Source organism: Megascapheus bottae, chromosome 1 (genome assembly GCF_031878675.1).
Source record: "Megascapheus bottae isolate mThoBot1 chromosome 1, mThoBot2.hap1, whole genome shotgun sequence".
Classification (NCBI taxonomy): domain Eukaryota; kingdom Metazoa; phylum Chordata; class Mammalia; order Rodentia; family Geomyidae; genus Megascapheus; species Megascapheus bottae.
In genome coordinates, this window is record NC_143509.1 from 23457188 (window position 1) to 23463480 (window position 6293).

The window sequence follows — 6293 nt, forward strand, 5'->3', positions numbered from 1 at the left end:
AAGCCAGAAATAGTGCTGTGGCTCAAGTGGTAGAGTGCTAGCCTTGAGAAATCCCAAGGACAGTGCCCAGGCCCTGAGTTCAAGCCCCAGGATTGGCAAAAAAAAAAAAAAAAGCAAGTAGCTCAAGTGGAAAAGCACCAGTCTTCAGCAACAAAAACGCTTCAAAGGAACTAGGATATAGCTCAAAGGCAGAGAACTTGCCTGGCAAGTGCAACACCCTGGATTCAATCCCTAGCATATAATGTATATAATTTTAAAAACAAAGCAAATCAAAACAAGAAAAGACCTTTGGCACATGCTGCTGCCTCCACCTAGAAGGCTGAGATCTGAGAACTGTCTTTCAAAGCCAGGCCAGGCAGAAAAGGTTCCAAGAGACTCTTATTTCCAATTAATCACTCAAAAACCAGATGTGGTGCTGTGACTCAAGTGGTAGAGCACTAGCCTTGAGCACAAAGAGGCTCAGGGACAGCGCCCAGGCCCTGATTTCAAACCTTACAAACCCCCCTCCACACACACACAAAAGCTTGTTTATTGTTACAACAGTGAAGCTGTTTAACTTGTAGATTCACTTTAAAAAACCTCTCAGCTATGATTTGAGCTTTTTGAAGCTGTTACTAACTTCACACTAACGCTGGAAATGCATTTTATAGGGAATCTCTGACAGGATCCAAAGGAGGATATCTCAAATCCTAGTCTTTAAGAAAGAAGAATGAGCCAGGCACAAAGTTCAAGCCCCACAGCAGACAAAAAGAGAAGAAGGAGGAGGAGGAGGAGGAGGAGGAGGAGGAGGAGGAGGAGGAGGAGCAGGAGGAGGAAGAGGAGGAGGAGGAGGAGAAGGAGGAAGACAGAAGAGTGAATAAGAGGAAGACAGAAGAGTGAATAGGGTCTTGGATACAAAATTGGCATTGGTTTGCTTCTTTGGCTTTATTGTAAAAGGCGAAAGATTTATACGATCTGAAGAGAAACCAGAATATTTTGGCTTTATTGTATATCTTGAACATAAACCTGTAAGGTTTTAAAAAGTCTAAGCAAACTTTGGGAATTTAAAAACCAACAGGCAAAATATTTATGTGGATAGGTAACAATTTCTAAACATAAACTACAAGAGAAATAACTAAAGCCATTAACTTAATACCACCTGATCTTGCTCCACATCTTCCATCTGGGTTCGGGGGTCCACTGGCACCCAGCAGCCCTCTCTGGGACTCAACCCCCCCCTCACCCCCGCCAAATATATCCTACACTGGCAGATTGATTTTCATGAACTCATACACTTTTGTTCCTCTTGAACCAAACTTTTTAAAGGTTGTACTGCCATATAAACTCTTTCTGTTCTCCATGTACAATTTTAAATCAATGCCCTTCACTGGGCTAGGTGAAAGAAAAGCTCTTGGTCTACAGTTATTCATTTGGTTGGAGGTTTTGCTACAGATGAACAGACATTGCCATCTACTGTTGGGAAAAAGTAAAATGACCAAGACGAAACGTTTTCTGCCTTGCTGATAGGTTAAAATGAGGGGGGAAACTGTCCTAGTGAAAGTAGTCAGTTTCATTTACACACCAAGCTCTTCAGTATTCATAAGGTAATTTAAAAGAGTAAGAATAGAATACAAGAAGAGACTCTCCTGCATTATTTTTTAAGTGCTTTGCATAACTATTTTCACTTTTGATTAAAGGTTGAAAGCAAATCATGTTCCTATTAGTTACTACAATGGAGAAGAAATGTAAGAAATATGCTTAATTATCTTCATTCTAGCACTTGACATTGGTCAGTTTAATTTCTTTATTTTCACAGAAAGCCACTAGATAAAGATTTTATTTTAGATTCACTTATAAGTAAATGTTCTTTTCTGAAAATATAGTTCCCACTTAACCTTTCTTAGACCTCTAATTGTTCAAACTAAATCCCAAATACAGAAAGCTAAATTAGGGCAAAAAACTACCACAAAAGCAGTGCATTCCTGCCAGATGCTGGGGACTCATACCTGTAATCCTAGCCAAGCAAGAGACTGAGATGTGAGAATCATGATTCAAAGTCAGCCCAGGCTGACATGAGACTGTGAGACTCTTATCTTCACCTAGATTGCCAAAAATCTGGAGATAGAGCTGTGGTTCCAGTGGTAGAGCACTGGCCTTGAGCTAGGTACAGTGCTCGGGCCCTGAGTTCAAGTTCCAGGACCAGAACCAACACACAAAAAAAGCATAAGAGTCGGAGAATCTTGCTATAGTCAAACTCCCTATTCATAATGGGAGATGGAGTTCTGAGACTTTAGGTCAATCAATGTGAAAAATGGCCTGTCTGGATTCTAGGGCATGATATTAACCAGAGGAAGTAATCAGGTAGCCTACAACCAGTTGATTTTTCTCAGAAAGAACTAACTTCCCCTTTAAAGGAATATTATTCAGCTCTGTCAACAACCATGCATCATGCCAAATTCTGTGTAAGGATCTCGTAGTAAGGGCAAGCTGATGCAAAATGTGATACCAGGACAGTGTAAAGCAAGATCTTCACATGAAGATCTATAGAGAAAGGAAAGGGACCGTTAGCTTTGTAGTGTGTCAGGCCAGGTATGAGAGCCATTGTGCTTTCATGGAAGACATGTGTGCATGTATGTGTAAACAAGAAAGTTAATACTATTAAAGAGTAGTATTTTGTGATCAGATGTTCTCTGTCAATAATTCTGTGTCCAGGGGCCAGGAGCTTGACCTAGTGGTAGAGTGCTTGCCTAGCATACACGAAGACCCAGGTTTGATTCCTTCATACCACATACATAGAAAAAGCCAGAAGTGGTGCTGTGGCTCAAGTGGTGGAGCTCTAGCCTTGAGAAAGCCAAAGGACAGTGCTCAGGCCCTGAGTTCAAGCCCCAGGACTGGCAATAATAATAATAATAATAATAATAATAATAATTCTGTGTCCAACTACTATGACTTTACAGGCTTCTTTAAGATATCTATAACTAACACTGGGGTTCACTGCTGATAAAACATCCTCATGTGTGTTACAATTGATGTGTCCACTTAATACATGTGCACTGCATACCAACTCTGTGCCAGAAATACCAAGTTTAAAGTGATACCATTCTATCCTTCAAGAAGCTTCATGACCCAGATGAAACAGAAGGTCAATGCTGGACTTCAAAGTCCCCTGATAGAGGAATGAAGGGAGGCTAGGTAGAATAAAAGTTGTCTGGTAGATTTCTGCTTTGAGTGGAACATGGAAGGTAAGGGTGACAGGAAGCAGAATAATACATGGCCGGGCAGAGAAGGGCCTCATCCTGAGAACCACACATCACTGTGGATGCCACGTGCTTCGTGGGCATGGTGGGTAGGTGGGTGCGGTGAGAAAGCATCCTGCGTGTAGCTGTATCTCAGATATTTATGCCTAGTGTCACATGGGGAAGATGGAAAATATAAAAGAGCTACAGGAGAGCTTATCAGCAGTAGACCATAGAGCCGACAGTCCTCTGAGCTCTCATCCCACAGCTTGAGCCCTGCGTGGGCAATCTATTGCTACCCTTCTAGCAGATGGCTCTGCCCCACTGCTCTAGGAAATGGGAAACACCTGTGACCTTACAACCTGGACACATGATCCGAGAAGAGACCTTGACAGAAAAAGGAAGGCGTCTGGTGCAAGAGCTGGTATGAGCCTGTTCTTTTCGGGGGCAGACTCTGACATGTCCACTAATCTTCAGAAAGCAGGACTGAGCCTTTAGTACAAATGCTCAGTCACACATCATAACTTACTACTCCATGGAGTCACTGTTGTTGACACTGGCGGTTGTGCTCACTGCTGTAGCCCAACATTGAGTCACCATGAGTGAGGTAGAAGAGATGGAACGTGTCATGCTTTTATTCCCCTGAATCCCTCCATGGATTCCATTACAGTACCTGTGCATTCTTTTTTTTTTGTCAGTCCTGGGCTTGAGCTCAGGGCCTGAGCACTGTCCTTGGACTTTCTCAAGGCTAGAGCTCTACCACTTGAGCCTCAGCACCACTTCCAGCTTTTTTCTATATATGGTACCAAGGAATCGAACTGGGGTCTTCATACATGCTAGGCAAGCACTTTAACTACTAGGCCAAACTCCCGGCCCTACCTGTGCATTCTTAAGAGTTAATGTTTCTGGGCTGAGAGTTTGGCCTAGTGGTGGAATGCTTGCCTAGCATTCATGAAGATTCAGGTTTGATTCCTCGGTTTCCACATACATAGAAAAAGCCAGAAATGGTGCTATGGCTCAAGTGGTAGAGCTCTAGACTCAAGAAAGCCCAGGGACAGTGCTCAGACCCTGAGTTCAAGTCAAAACTGGCAAATAAAGAATGCTTCAATAGAAATAAATATGGTAAGAATAAATATAGCATAATTACAAAAATAAACATAGTATACCCTGCTTATAGGGGTCTAGAAAAGCTCAAAATTCAAAATCCTATGTACTGTTTCTATGGAATGTCTCACACCATTGTAAAGTTGATAAATTGATATTAGACCAACAGACATGGAAGAGGCCACCCCCATGGAAGAGAGGTGGGATAGAAGAGGCCACAAGGAAGACTGCATATGGCTCAGCGAAGAGATTGAGGGGCTCAAAGTAGAAGTTGAGAGTGTGAAGAGGCAAGCACTCTACCACTAGGCCAAACTCCCAGCCCCAGTGCTCCTTCTATATATGTGCTCAGTAAGCTCCCCATCTGGCCTAGTCAAAAAACAGTGTCCCTGCTACTATATTTATGTCTGTTGTTGAAATAGATTAGATTACTAAATTAAAAATGCACAAGTACTATAATCAAAACTGTGGAAGAGTCCCCAAAGAATCAGGTCAAGTGAATATTATTTCAGTGAAATAAAAGCATGGCATATTCCATCTCTTTTACTCTACTAAATAAAGAACTCAAAGGAGACACATTTAATAAACTGGGAAGACAGAGGCAGTGTGGTTATAGGGAATCTCATATGCCCTCAATTGTCTATTCTACACACACACACACACACACACACACACACACACACACACACACCCTTCAACTCATTACCATATTTGGCTCTTTTACAATAAAATAAAGGATTCTATATCTCCCACCCCAATCTGTATTCCTACAACTCACTTCTCAATCTGCTGTATCTTGCCTCCCTTGCCCATCAAACTATTGTTGGTAACAAGTAGAATAGCAATGTAATGTACTGCCCAGGGTCAGGGAGTGTAGCCTACTGGTAGAGTGCTTGCCTAGCATGCATGAAGTCCTGGGTTTGATTCCTGGGTATCACATACACAGAAAAGGCCACAGAAAATGGCTCAAGTGGTAGAGTGCTAGCCTTGAGAAAGCTCAAGGACAGTGTCAGGCACTGAGATCAAGCCACAGGACTGGCAAAAAGAAAAAAGTAATGTATTGCCCAAACCAAAATAAAATAAATTTTGGAGGGGAGAGGTACTAGGGGTTGATCGCAGGGATTCACTTGCTTTGCAAGGGCTCTGTCACTTGAGCCACTGAGCCATGAGCCCAGCTTTAGCTCTTTGGGGGTAGTCTCATGTTTATCTCTGGACAGGCTTGGACAAAAATCCTCCTATCTATGTTTTCTACATAGCTGGGACAGAACAGCTGTGTAATCATGCACAGCAATTGGTTTAAATGTATTCTCAATAATTATTTCTGGAGATGACCTTGAACCACAATCCTTCTGATCTCTACCTCTCAAGTAGCTGGAATTACAGGCATGAGCCACCATGCCCTACTCCAAACCCAAGTTTTTGAAGAATGAAAAGGCAACAGTACTGAGTACTTTGGAATGACAGGAATAATCTACCCTGTATACAAACTGGATTTAGGTCAACTTTTTTTTTAAATCATGGACTCTTTCATTGTCTTACAAACTGTTCCTCCTACTGTATCTACGTTGATCCTATTTGCTCTCACCAGAAATATGGGACTCATCACCAATTTGTTCCATCTCCCTATTCTCTCCTACCCATTCCATAAAATCTCGACTCTACATCTATCTATAGTATAAGCTCCTTTCTTACCTCTTCCGTCTATTACCTTGGTCTTCCTCTCATTGTACTGACATACAACCTGTTCATTTTCCCTGGAACTCTATAATTACTGTACATGTTTACTCTTTGTTTGTCACTATCCATCTCTTTAGCCAAACTTTGAGGATCCAGAATTTTGATCACCCCAGTGTCAGCATTTAGTATGATGCTTGCTGACACATAGCAGATGCTGGATGAATATTTATTGTATGAATGAGTATATTAATAAACACCCTACAGAATACTCGTGAAAAATACTGATATAATGTAACATTG